The following is a 13,756-nucleotide window of genomic DNA, read 5'->3' as shown; positions in this document are numbered from 1 at the left end:
TACATGCTATTTTTCCCACCTGCTTTTCAAGCGAAAAAGTTCCACAGTCTGTTCTTTTTTATATTTGATTTTAATCAAGTAGCCTTGTTGTAAATTTAGTAACCAAAGGAGTCTATTGTTGCTGTCTGAGTGACTGAAGGGTACAGGCTCCAGATAGAGTTTTTAATGTAACCGACATAGAAAAAGAGCAGTATGATATGTTCTGCTGATTTTTAGCTCCTGAGACCTATTTTCAAATTTTGCCAAAACCAGTAGAGTCATGGAACACTTAGAAACTTGAAGGGTTGATATTATTAAGGTTCAAATAATCGCTGTGGGATGGCTCAACCATTGAGGTTAACTGGGCCTGCTCCAGCCTTCAGCAAACCAATTACCTTCAGGCTGTTTTCTTTTATTAAAGCTCTTCAGGCAATTTATTTCAAAAGGTACCACCCACAGAATCTGATTACAAAGGCACGCACTACTAAACAACTCTAAAGGTTTTAAAAGTTACTATAAGTATGGAAAAATAGAACATGACATTCTTAAATGTAAAGGTGCCCGTATTCAGCAACTATGAAATGCTATAGAACACCACCAACAGTACTTCAAAAGTGCTGCAGTAGAGCGGTACACCTCTAAAAATAAAATGACACGTTTCAGTCTGTAAGACACAAGTAGTAAGAAATAAACCTTGGGTTTATATCATCACAGGAATTGCATATTTTTTCCAGAAGTGCTATGTTTAATATCTAACATCACGTTTCAGACAGAGTAGCTCATTACTAATCCTGCACATCACATCGAAAGGAGTAATTCCAATAAATGAGCACAGACCTTACTGTTTATAACAAAAAGGAAGGGGAAGAAAGAAATATATCTCTGAAAATAAATTTAATTTCTCTTAACTCTCAAGGATGTTGAAGGATATATGTTAAGTCCATAGGAGAGACATTATCTTAATCAGTTTATCTTAACTCGTTTTGTCCAGGGAGTGCAAAATCCATAAGCTGTTGCTTCACAGTTTTCTACTGTCCCAGGACAAGGCACATCCTGGAACACAACATTCCTCTTTCTGCTAGGTCTTCTCTATCTCTTTGCTCGCACATTTTCCATGATCACTGGATTGTCTCTTCATATTTCCAAATCACTCTGATAGATATTAGCAACCTTAGTTGGATAGTGATTGTGGCACACTGTCAGTGAAGATAACTCACAGTCCTCAGGAATGAGACCCTGCAAGTGAAACACACTGGCTTTAGCAGTTCCTATATATTCTCTAACATTATTCATTCCTCGGGACACTGGACAGGCATACCTCATTATCAAATAGTCCAGAGCTTGCTTTCTTTTCTTCCACTCATTCTCATCTTCTGTACTCTTTCTTGACACCAGTTCTCTCTCTTCCTCTTGCCTCAAATGAGACGTTTACTTTACAGTTTATTACCAATACTAACCCCTTCTCTCTCCCAAGGAGATCCGAATAAGAGTGCCTGTAGAGATTCCTTTTTTCAGTCTATAATGACGTTTCTTGTACTTCTCTGCTTTGTTCCAGCGGCACAGCCTCAGAGCATTTTCTGCAGATTTTCTGACAAAGCTGCCATTGCCACCTACCATGGGGCTTTGCTTCTGTGAAGTTTGTGTTGATCCCACACACTTTCACACATTCAGCAGCAGACTTAATAATAGCAGGACTGCATTGTAGCAAGTTAGGGAACTTCAGGCTCTTTTTCCTTGGTTTATTTAATCCAAGGTTAGCATGTTTCGGAAAGTATGTCGCTTCACCAAACAGTTCTGTGGCTGCTACATGGTTAGATGCGCTCAACCTAGCATTAAACTAGTAATTTTGAGTGCTGACAGCAACAGAGCTGCAGCAATGTGGAGCTCAGAGCCCCAGGTAACTAGCTGGGAAGTTAGAGGGTTTTGAGCTCCGCACCATATGGCCATATCTGACTTAACTCATTATTAATACTGATTGAGCTTCAGTCAAAGCCGAGCAGACAAATTCTTACTTACAGAAAGAACTTTATGAGAACAGAAATAGTTGGGACCTCTTCTTGTGAAGACCAAGCTGAATAGAAGTCCAGAAGGCAAAGAAATCTCTTAAGGCAGAAGTAAAAATGCAAGATTGCCCTTGGAGGAATCTGGTAGAAAAAAACCCCAGTGGAATGCGGTGGCAAACTATTATTGTGTGTACCTTGTCCTATTTAACAGCATTGTTGGACCAGTTCACTTGCTGCAGGATATCACTATTCCCCTTGGAGTCAACCCCTTTAAACATACATTGCCTACATCCTGAAGAGGGAAAAATATGCTTCTGGTGAGTTATTTATACAGCAATCTGATCTCTACTTGCACATCAGTGTTCATATGTATCTTCTCTCACTTTTATAGTTGCAGTTGTATTTTAACTATATATATGAAAAACTATATAGAACTGGAACATCTGTGTCTGTATGGCTAACTGCTCAAGCAAGCAAAAATTTGTTTCTACTAGAGACAAATAAGAACAATTTACCCAGCTTGCCTACCCTGGCAAAAACAACAACAACAAAAAATCACATATTTACAAGGAGAGGTCCTGAAGGCCCTTCTTTCTTTGACAAAGAAATTACTTCCTTCATTTCTGTGACAGTGATTGTAAATCTCAAAGTTCCTGCTGCCAGAATAACACTGAAGAACATTGGTGAGTCACAAAACCTAATTAGTCTCCACCAGACTTTTTCAGATTTCTTGGCTTTCGGTTTCCAGTACCATATATTCATGCTACCTTAAATGCTTCCCTGCAGCTCTGAAAAAATAATAACTAAAGAAAAAAGGACTATGACTAGCAGGAAAAAAATTTAGGCTACACTGGGAACCTTCTAGGATTAACGTATCTCCAGTTGCCCTTCTTTCCTTGCTGTAGGCAGAATGATGAAAGCAGCACAGCCATTCACTTGTCCTATTGAGCAGCTGATTTGTGAGATTTGCCAATGCCCCCTCCTAAAGCATGGAGTGTGATCATTTCCTCCCAACTGAGGCCTGGAATGTTTCTGTAATTCTTCACTGTCCTGAGGACTTTTAACTCCTCTGCATAACATAATCTCCTTACAGCTATCAAAATGAAGATCTCTTGCTGTACACTCCACATTCTCATCGTGTGGCATTTGGCCACTGTGAGTAGTCATGCTAATTTGGCATAGATGCCATGATTCACAGCCACAGCAACTGCATCTCATTATGCTTTTCTTTGCAGGAGAAAATTGTAGAGTAAGTTATCTGAGGACCCCAGAACTCACTGTTACAAGCAGAAGTGATGGATCCAGTTCCCTCTAACTTGATTTATTAGCCACTGTGGTTTTACTTAATGTTTTATGGAGTCAGTGTTTATCTGTTGTGTCTCTAAGTAGCAGTCCTGCAGTGACAAGCAGGAGCTAAGTGATAACAACAGAACGGGACCATATGAACATGGACTGAGTTACTTTTCATGGCAGACAAAATCTCTGTGAGATTGAGAATATGGACACCATTTATAGTGGAAATATGGGAGGGCCAGCAATGGACTTAGAATAGAAAGAGGAGAAAAGCAATGATCTGGAAGTGCTCACAGATTAGCTTTTCAGTGAACAACTGGCAGAGCAACCAGATGTGAGAAACAGTAGGGCTCTTGAAATATGTTGCCATATCAAAGTCAATAAATCTACACTGATGGAGATGTACAGGCAAATCTGTTTTGGCAAGAGTGAGAGAAGCTTGCGGACCACTGTGAAATACAAACAACTATATCAGAAACAGCAGCAGTCTAAGCTTGCCTGTTCAGATGTTAAAAAGTTTATTTCTGTTTAACACTTTGCTTAACCTGACACATATTTCGGTGGGGATTTCAGTATGTGCTATGCTGCCCTGGTTAGTGAAGGTAGAGAACAGGCAAATTAAAACTGCAGTAGAAAGTACCTCTGGCAAACTAAGCAAAATGGCAGACCAGACTGAAGGCAAGATAATCCTACACAGTGAACACCCCTTAAATGACAAACAAATCTGTGGCTTGGGAATGCTGTTTGCTGCTTTTATATGACTGAGAAAAGGTGAATTCTTTCTGACTAACATGGTCACTTCAAGGGCTGCAGGGCATCCTTTCTTGATAAATCTTGTCTTTTTGCTAGGTACCTTATCAAGAGAAGAAAAAAAGTTGCTGATGCTGCAAACCCTTTAATTTATACCCATACAAAATTAAAATAGGACATTGTCCTTGTTGGTGACTTGCAGCAGCAGTTACATCTTCTCATCTTCTTCCTCACCTTTTCAATTTTTGATAATCTGTCTCAAAGCATGATCCTGAATACTTGTGTGCTTTCATGATACATTCCTAAACCTTGTTAACAATAGCACTCAAATCAAGCTTTAAAGATTGTCTTCCCTAAACATAAAGATGTACCACAGTGTCAAGCAACTTGACAGAATTCATCCCTTTCTTTCAATTTTCCAAGTGAGTATTTGTAGGCATCATGGCTTTCCACTACCTATCATTGTGTGCCGCCCCCCCCCCCCCACACTTCTTCACATTGCCTCTCTAGTCTCCTGAACTACTATGAAACAAATAGAGCACATTTTCAGTTAGAATACGGCATTTGTCTGTGTTCCATCAACTGTGCCCACAAACAGGTACGACTAAAGCCCAGTTTGAAGCTTATTTTTGAGGTCACAGTGCCCTCTACTGTCCAAGGCATCCTCTTTACTTCTGCATCATAGTTAAAAACAAGAGTATGCCAAGTGTTTGTATACTTTTTCCTCCCCCGGAATTAACACATTCATTTCTTTTTCAATATGCACTTTCATCTAGACTAGCAGGCTAAGTCTGGGTTGTTTGATTGATTAAACAGGCCATTGTCATTTCTTGCTGACTCTAATGCTGCTTTGTCAGAGTTGCTGATAATTTAAATTAAGCCACTGATCTATGCAGAGCTTGAATCACACCTGACTTGTAAATGTTGAGTAATTCTACATGAGGAAGTGCTTTGACATGCATGCAAAGTAAGAAGAATCAGGCCTGTGTTTCAAGTACAAATTGTAAATCCATCTGCCACAGATTTGTATTGCTCCAGGTGATCATTCTGACTCTGCAGATACAAATCACCTATAAGGATACAGAGATGTCCTTTAGAAACTCCTCTTCCGTTTGTGTTTGCCTTCACCATCTCTCTTCATGAATGGTGTGTGGTATTTTAGGTAGTTTCACTTCCCTGTGAGTGTTGCCTGAAGCACCACAGACTGTCCTGCAAGTGAGCCTGGGACCATCTCTGCCCTCACACCAACCCATTGCTCACAAGTAACTACAGATCCTTCATGACACTCCCTCTCTCACCCTAAAAGCCCCATTAACCTTTACACAAGATGTAGGCTGCACTGTCTACCCCATCCCTACCACTAGGAAATTCTCCTTTCTTTTGATCTTAGCAAAGAGAATTCAAATCAAAAGAAGTATCTATAGCCAACAAAAATCCCTAGCCTAGCCCACTTCTCAAGAAGTGTGTAGCAGGTAGCACTGAAGGGGTTATGGGAGGAGGAGGGGAAACACTTCCTTCTTAAATGTAGTTTGATGCCTTTTTTTTTTTTTTTTTAAGCTTGTCAGAACAACTCATTACACTCAGAGAGCAGCAGTTGACTTACTGTTTCACAAGGCAGGTGCAACCACTCCAGCTCCTCGAGGTGCTACAACTTGTTTCCCAGTAGGGGATTTTGTAGCATGATTCCCCATAGCATGACACGTAGGAGTTCAGAGGATTTACCTTCTGGAGAGATTACATCAGTGATATATATCAATGTACGGATTGATTGTGGACTGAAGCCTGAATATAGGACAGCTTTCATTTTTTCATGTTAGCCTGATAGCAAAATGAGAATTCACTAAACAATGCACTTTCAAGTGTGCACATACAAGTGTATGTGTTTCCATGCATGTATATATAAAAAGCATCTATAAAATACTAAAAAACAAACTGCACTGCTGGGCATGGAAGGCATATTTCAAAAGACATACTTGTCTTTAACCATTTCCCCCATGCAACTGTCACATCACAAAGTTACAGAGAATTTCACTGATACTGAGCAGAGCCGACATTCCAGAATGAGCCCCAGGGCTGCACTGCCCTGCAGTGGAAACTGCAGGAAACTGTGGCCCACTAGTAAACATGGGTTTTGCTGAAGAAATACTTCATGGAACAGATGCTTTTAAAATTGCCACTTAATGGAAGCATAAGAGAGTGTCAAAGAGCAGAATGCAGAATCAGAAAAAGGTGATAAAGTTTTAAAAAGTGTTTTCTCTTTAGAGAAATCTTTCCCGTCTGTTGATGTGTTACTTGGAAAAATTCTATCTACCTTTCAAACAGAAAGGGAATCATTGCCTACTAACAACTCACAAGCTACCTGTACCATGTTTAAAGTAATTTCCTGTTAGCATACCATATGCATATGTAGAATTGTGTTTTGCAAGCAACACAGAACCTCCATGTTTCAGCTGTCATTATAAGCCTTATTGCCAGCATTATTAGAAAAACCGCAGGGGAAAGAATGCAAAATAAATTATGATAGTCTTACTTTACAGTAAACTGATAAAAAATCTCTTACATTAGAATGAAATCAGTCAACAGTGTTGTAGTTCTAGGAAAACAAAATGTTGCATTGGAGTATGTGAAAAAGAGTTTCATATCTCACTCATGAAGTCATCTATTAACTCCAGTTAGTACTGGTGAGATCTCAGTTAAAGGAATGTGTCTAGTAATGAACACTGCACTTTGGAAAAGATATGGACCCACTGAAGGATGAGTTTTCCTAATCTCCTTTACCCCTTACTGTCATTCTTATTTTACATCAGCAATGGTAGTTGCAAAGCAGATTTCCACCTCCATGAAGCACATGAATACAGCAGAAAACCCCCTTGAAGTCTACACAAGGAGATTGTGAAAAATATCCTGGAGAAGAGTAATCAGAGGGAATGCAATATCAGTTTTCAAATAGGCAAAAGGTTGCTACAAGAAGAGACAGAAGCACTGGATAAGTAGTGAAGGGCTAAAATTTCAGTCTCGGTCAGGTTAGACATTAGGACCAATTTCTAAGGAAAGAATAGTTAAGCATCAGAAACTTTAAAGGACCTGTGGAATCTCCATTGTTGGGGCTTCTTAAAAGGAAATAAGATAAACATCTTTCAGAGGTGGTTTAATTATAAACTGATCTTGGCTTGAGCCAAGGAGATGATCTTTGACGATCCTTTCCTGCCCTACTTTTTATTATTATATACCAGTTAATCCCTCAATGCGTATTTATGAAAAAATTTCACCCCAAGTATGCCCTGACCCAGCTTTGAGCTGGAGACCACCCAGCTCCTCATATACCAAGGAAAATGCAATTATTACCCTGATATGCCATACTCTGGTTGTTTATCATGAAGGTTTTATATAACTTGGAGGTGATCAGTCTCTACAATGAAATACACCGGCAACACCTTCAGATTTTGACAACACCTGAAAAATCAAAGAGAAACCAAACAAGAAAAGAGAAAGAACTCTGAAAACAAAAGAGCAAGGGCATACCTGTATTATTTACTTGGGGTTTTCTTTTGATGTGGGAGAGCAAAATAAAAAGGAGGAAACACTGAGTGTGTAGTTAAAAACTAGCTTGGGTCTTAAAGAGGCACACAGGTTTCACTAATGGATCTACCACAGATCTACTTTGTAAGTACAATGGATGATCTAAAACGAGCGATAAACAAGGAAGGAAGGGAGTTGTGACAATAACTGATTAATAGCATTGAGAACAGAGTCTGTGTATGTGGAATGAGAATGAAGAGGGACAGGCAATAAATGAAGAAGAAAATGAAAAGTCAGAGGACAAAGAAGAAAAGAGGGAGGAAAAGTCATATTGTAGAATAGCCTTAAATGTGCAAGTGCAACAGAAGCTAACTCCAACAGAGATTCCGCTGTTTTCAGTGTTCCTTACGTTTTTAAAGGAGTGCTATGGGTAGAAAGGAAATACCTAAGTACTGGAGTGAATTTTAGCCCCAGAGCCTGGATCTCCTTGACCTGCTACTTATAGTTCAGAGACCCCAAGACCTCACACTCCCAGAGATGTGTAAAAGCTCAGTCAGTCATAGTTAAATTTTGCGTGTAATTCAAGAGATTGAGAAGACATCCTTCTATGTACCTTCTCTACCCCAGGATACAATAAATATTGCTTTCTCAAAAATCATATTTACTCTATTGCCCATGTTCAAGAATGGGTCTCACTGTCTCTTGCTTGATAGATTTTTGCTGCTGTCTTCTTTTGAACTGACTTGAGGTCTCTTCCTCCTCAGGATTTCCACAGGTAAGTCCCAAAGGTCTTATGGGGAACATGTTTATGGTCCTCCCTCCACATTGTCACAACTACCTGAAATAGAATCATATTCAACTTGCCATCAGCCAGGACTCCCAGGTTCCTTTCTGCAGCACTGCTCTCCAGCCTCTTGTTCCTTCATCTATACACACCACCAGGTTTGCCCTATCCCAGGTGCAGAATCTGGCACTTGCCTGTGTTAAACTTCATAGAAGAACATAGAAGAACTGCACCCCTTGAGCATGAAGGAAAGGAAAGTTAAAGCAGGCAAAGAAGTTCACACCTACAGACGCCTTACAAGAAGAAAGATTGCAACTGCACCTTCAAGTTCTTCCACGTTTCTCTTGTTGTAAGCTTTACCTCAATAAATACTGTCAGGTTTCTGTCCTATCTCTGCTTTACTCTCCAGAGTTGCCCTATCCTTGTGGTACAGTCTCTGTAATTTTAGCACTAATGGAATCTTCTTTTCTGTGGTTTAGCCCTCCTATTTCTAAAAAGTTCCCCAAATATGGCTTGGAAGAAGAAGGAATTCAAACTCAAGACTGGTCATATATCTTTACTCCACGGAGTTGATAGGGCTATGGCAGACACATGCTCTGGACTTCAGCATTTCCATTAAAAACATATTTATTCCCATTTCACTAGGGAGTTCAGCTGAGACAACCTGATCCTTTCTCAGAGACTGATTCATCCAGTTCAGGGAGTGAATCCATTTCTTTCATTGTGTCCACTTGAACATAAAATCAAAAATCATGAAGATTAAAGAGGAAAATAAGTCCTTAAGCTCATGATTTTTACTCAGTTACCTAAAGAAATGTCTCTGTATATATTATATATCTTTGTCTAATTATATCAAATGATTCTTTACAGTTTAGCCAATTTCAACTTCATTCAACATCACACTTTAAAATAGTAGGGTGTGGTTTTGTATTTGGATGGCTTCTGTATCAGTAACAGTTTAGATCAATGCAATTTGTGGAAGGAAAACAGGGCAAAATGTTGAGACCACCGCAAGAGAATAAATCACAAGGTCTCTTTATAGCTCACCATCACCATGCTTTCTGAGACTCAAAGTGAAGGGCTACAAACATGAAAATGATTGCCACCAAAGAAAATACATGCATCTTTATGCAAACATTCAATCTACATAGTTTTACTCTGAGTAAGGTGTTAGGTGTGGCACACTTACCCAGTTCAGCAGCAGCAAGTCCTGAACAACTATTCAGTTACACAACACTGGTGTGGAAAGAAAGCTCTAAGTGGGTGCAGACATCTACTTTAATCCTTGCAAGGCTTCCTGAGCTTTATAAATTGCCTTTTGTGTCAATGAAAATCAGACTGTGTATTTTCTGCCTGGTATGGTGTTGAGTACATGTTCCAAAAGTATTTGAAGATTACTTCTTTGTTAAGGCACAGACTGATAGACTTGTTTTGTCTACCTGGAAAAAATTAGAAGTAGTGCATACAAGCTAACTCTTTTCTCTCGTTCAGGTTCATTTATTGCAGACAACACTAATATTTGCTGAAAATAATAGAGTAAAAAAAATATATATCTTACCATCCGTAATCCAAAAAGACATTACAGTTTATGACTTTCTGGATGCCATCCAACCAGTAAGTAGACAACAACCAAACAAAACTACTGAGATAAAAACAAACCACAGAAAATCCTAATCAATTTAAGGAACATAAATAGATAGCTGATGCAGGCCAGCACCCTTTCAATCACCATGTGGATTTTGCACCTGAGGACCTGGTAGAAAATCAGGGAAAATATACTGGAGGCAGACTGTAGGTTAGGTATTGGGGGGGCGGGGGGAAGGATATTACTGCCTGAAAAACATCTGAAGCAGTACAGTGAAACTGTGCAGCAGTGGCAGAGTAGGTCCCTGTAAAAAGAACTGAGCTACCACTGTGTTACAGGGACTTGAGGTCAGAGGAGGGAGGCCAGTGGGAACACGGGGAGTTTAAGGAATACCAGAGGTGGCATCTGGGACGCATGGAAAATATTGGATACACAACCCCTTCTGTTTCCTCCTTCGGACTTCTTCCCTTTCTCGGCTCACTCTCCCAGCTCCGTTCGCCTCCCCGAAGAGGCGGATGCCGAGCACCCCGTCTCCGCTCTGCCAGGGCCGCGGCGGGCGGGCAGGGCCGGGAGGGCCCGGGCGGCCCGACCGCCGCCGCCAGCAGAGGGCACAGAGCGCCCGGGAAAGGCTCGGCCGCGGCGCCCGCTTGGACAGCGGCATTCCTCGCTGCCAGGTGGCGTTTGTCTCATGGCTGTATCCGCTTACGGGAGGGACGGGTCAGAAGGTATCCCAAGGACCATTAGGTTTTAGTTAGGCAAAGATGGGAACTGGTCCTGGTCTGAGTGTTGGGCCACAGGTGAGAAAGTCACTGATGCCTGATAAGAAATTGCGAAGGTGACTGCCCTCCATTTAGTGCAGCACACTCCATCCTGCCCTGCCGTGGCCTTTGCGGTGAGTTACTCCATGAAAAGAAATTCCCCGATGGGGGTGGCACCTGAGCTGGAAGCATTTCCCTGGGCTTTGAAGTTTCATGGCAAGGTTATGCTGTAAGGGGACACCTGGGCCCGGAGTTGTATACGTGTACATAAGGACATCAGTGCGGGCAGCAGCTGTAAAGCTTCCAGCCACTGGGGCACAGCAAAGAAGCAGGATTGTGGCACAGAGCACACAAAAAGGAGCCCCATCTCTACCTGTAAAAGGAGGCTGGTTGGAAAAGGCAGGGTTGCGGCACCTCCATCCTTCAGCAGAGCCGGCACTCCACAATTCAAGATCATGTGGTACCTGGGGTAGCGGGGAAGAAGCTGTGGCCCTCAAAGTACTGCTCTCGGACATGCAAGATGGTCTAAATCTGTCACAGTACCCCAAGCCACAGAAGAAGGTATGAAGCTACGTATTGTCTCAGCCTTTACAGTAGTCAGTCCACACTTATGTAAGGTGGAGTTTTTCATTGGATTTTTTTTTTTTTTGCATCTAACGGTTAAATGTGTGATGGAGTGCTAATGTATAATAAAGTAAAGATTAGGTATTCAAATGAGGTAGTGTCTTAAGACCCCACATGGCCAAGAGGTTCAGTGATAAGTGAATTTGTCCAACAAAAAATCTGGTTCCTGGAAACGGAAATGAGTTTCTAATTCAGACCAAATGATTTTCAGCTGGAAATGGAAAGAGGGAAGTATATCAGAAGTTAAAAAAAGTTATTTGATAGGTGATAAAATATTTTAATATTTCATTTGAAACTGATGTAAATAAGTAAGTTAACAAAGAGTGATAACTAACCTGAGGACACAGTCAATATTGTCAGTGAATACAATGTATGCATTTACCCAAAATACGTGGATCTTCTTGTTCTTTTAAATCAGCCCTTTATACTCCTCCAAATTTGAGTTTTGCATTTTCATTTAATTCTGAATTCATTTTCCCCTATTTTTCCAGTTCATCAGGCAAACAAAAAACATGCACGAGCCCAATTTTTTAGAGTCCTAATTAGGGCTGTGTAAAGAATGACAGTGAAAAGTCACTTTGCTGTCATTGTTTATTTTGGTTATGTTACCGGATTAAATTATATTAGAAAAACATTTATTTGCTGACATAGCAACAACAGCAAAAGTTACTCTGTTTCCAGTCCCAAATATTAAAAAAAAAAAAAGAAAAAAACAGTGTCTGAACAAGAATTATAAGGTGTTTTAAATATTATTATCCTGAATTTTGAAGCAGATTTATTCCACCTATTTCCCTGCCACCTTTTTTCTTTTTACTGGAAGCTGGGGTTCTCATGAAATTTTGTTTCTCATGGTCATCTTTTAATAAAAACAGCAAAACAACACAAAATTTACAATAAAATTACAAAAGAAAAATTCAGAGGGCTGCTTGGAGGGAAAAAGGTTTCCCTAATGCTGAACTGAAACGATTTAGTCTTAAAATTAGATTATGAGGAAGGCAGCCGTCCCGTATTCAAATTTGAAATTAGTCTTGTACTTTATAACTCTACGCCTGGATATCTGATTTGTGTGGGTCTGGGTGGAACAACTAGTTTAGAATGTCTCCTATATGTAAATAAGGAAATCCAGTAAAAACAGCTGAAACCACACTCGTATTCATGAACAAGTTCCCTGCTACGGTCCTTTCCATCACAGAGATACACAGTACCCGTAGAATCAGGTTTATGCCCAAACCTTGTCATGTTTAAGAATCAGTGCTTTCTTTACTAGCAAAAGTGCAGACCATCACATAACATTTTTGTAAAGGCTTGCTTTTTTTCTTTTTAAACTTGTGATTTCCTCACTAGCTTAAAATGCTTCATTCAAACACTAATTTTAAAAGTGACTTCACATGGAGAAAACTATTTTAAGGCATTGGTTAATTCAACATCAGTGAAGTGTGGAGCAAAACAAAAATGAAGTCATTGTTCATTTTAAAATTAGTTATGTCATATTCAATGGTAGGGGAAATTTTGCAGACCTCTGTTTCTTTTCTCAATTTTATTCCAACAGATTGGTGCACTTATTAATTCTTATGGCTTTCATTAGTTAAATGAAGATGATACACAGTTCCATGTTTCCTTTTCTGGGGTCTTTTTTGTCTTCTCTAAATAATTTCCCCATCTGGATGCATGTTCAGCACTTGTCATGAATCCCAGATAAAGCAAAAATCCATTATTGTCGTCCCATTTGTTGTCTTTATGTGTTTGGATAACTGGTTTAGCCACAGCCATGCAACTTATTTTATATGGACATACTCCAGAACCAAAGCAGGACACAGGGAAATAGCAGTGTATTCTAACACAAAAATTAGAATAAGCATTCGTATTTCCTGTATTTAGGCATGCTTACACAGGTGATTTTTAAAATTTTCTTCAGTCAGGATGTAGTATAGCTGAAATTTGGATGTATGATCTGGTTTGCCTTCAGGTTATATGTCAGTAGAAACCTTCTTTCTAAGCTAGAGTTGTCTTTAACCATGCTGCACTTCTGTTTGTGATCATATTGCACGTGTGACTTTTAGTATTCTTTTTTGTGGTTTGCAATTTCTCGTGTGATTTTAGGTTTTAAAATGTCTGCCCTATTCTCGTGTTATCATGCAGGGCATAGTCAGTACAAAGTCTTATGCTTGGCACATAGAGCAATTCATCTCAAAATTACATGTTATTTGCTTAATTTGGTATTTCTATTTACACTAACTCTAAATACCCACTTAGATCTTATGATCAGCTTCCAATTTATTTCTGCTGTAACATCCGGACAGTTGCTATTTAAGTCTTTCTAGATTTTCCAGTGTGTTCATTCTGGTGAAAGTGTCCATCTCATCACAGCTGCACTGCGGATTCACATTTCCAGAATAATACAGGCATTAAAAATATTTTAAGCCATAAGTTTTTGTGTGTGAGAGAGAGACCTGTACATTGC

At 39.8% G+C, this 13,756-nt stretch overlaps 2 long non-coding RNA genes across 2 annotated transcripts; both read right to left on the bottom strand.

Moving 5' to 3' along the window:
* Positions 1-51: 51 nt before the first annotated feature.
* On the bottom strand, positions 52-7,736 carry LOC116796170. Its single transcript, XR_004360288.1, has 3 exons — positions 7,371-7,736; positions 5,629-5,750; positions 52-2,123 (listed from the first exon to the last, which is right to left on the bottom strand). It is a non-coding gene; the product is annotated as an uncharacterized LOC116796170 (long non-coding RNA).
* A 3-nt stretch (positions 7,737-7,739) lies between these two features.
* On the bottom strand, positions 7,740-10,478 carry LOC116796164. Its single transcript, XR_004360281.1, has 3 exons — positions 10,307-10,478; positions 9,518-9,767; positions 7,740-8,382 (listed from the first exon to the last, which is right to left on the bottom strand). It is a non-coding gene; the product is annotated as an uncharacterized LOC116796164 (long non-coding RNA).
* Positions 10,479-13,756: the final 3,278 nt, after the last annotated feature.

Source organism: Chiroxiphia lanceolata, chromosome 1 (assembly GCF_009829145.1).
Source record: "Chiroxiphia lanceolata isolate bChiLan1 chromosome 1, bChiLan1.pri, whole genome shotgun sequence".
Taxonomy (NCBI): domain Eukaryota; kingdom Metazoa; phylum Chordata; class Aves; order Passeriformes; family Pipridae; genus Chiroxiphia; species Chiroxiphia lanceolata.
This window is presented reverse-complemented; position numbering and strand designations above follow the sequence as displayed.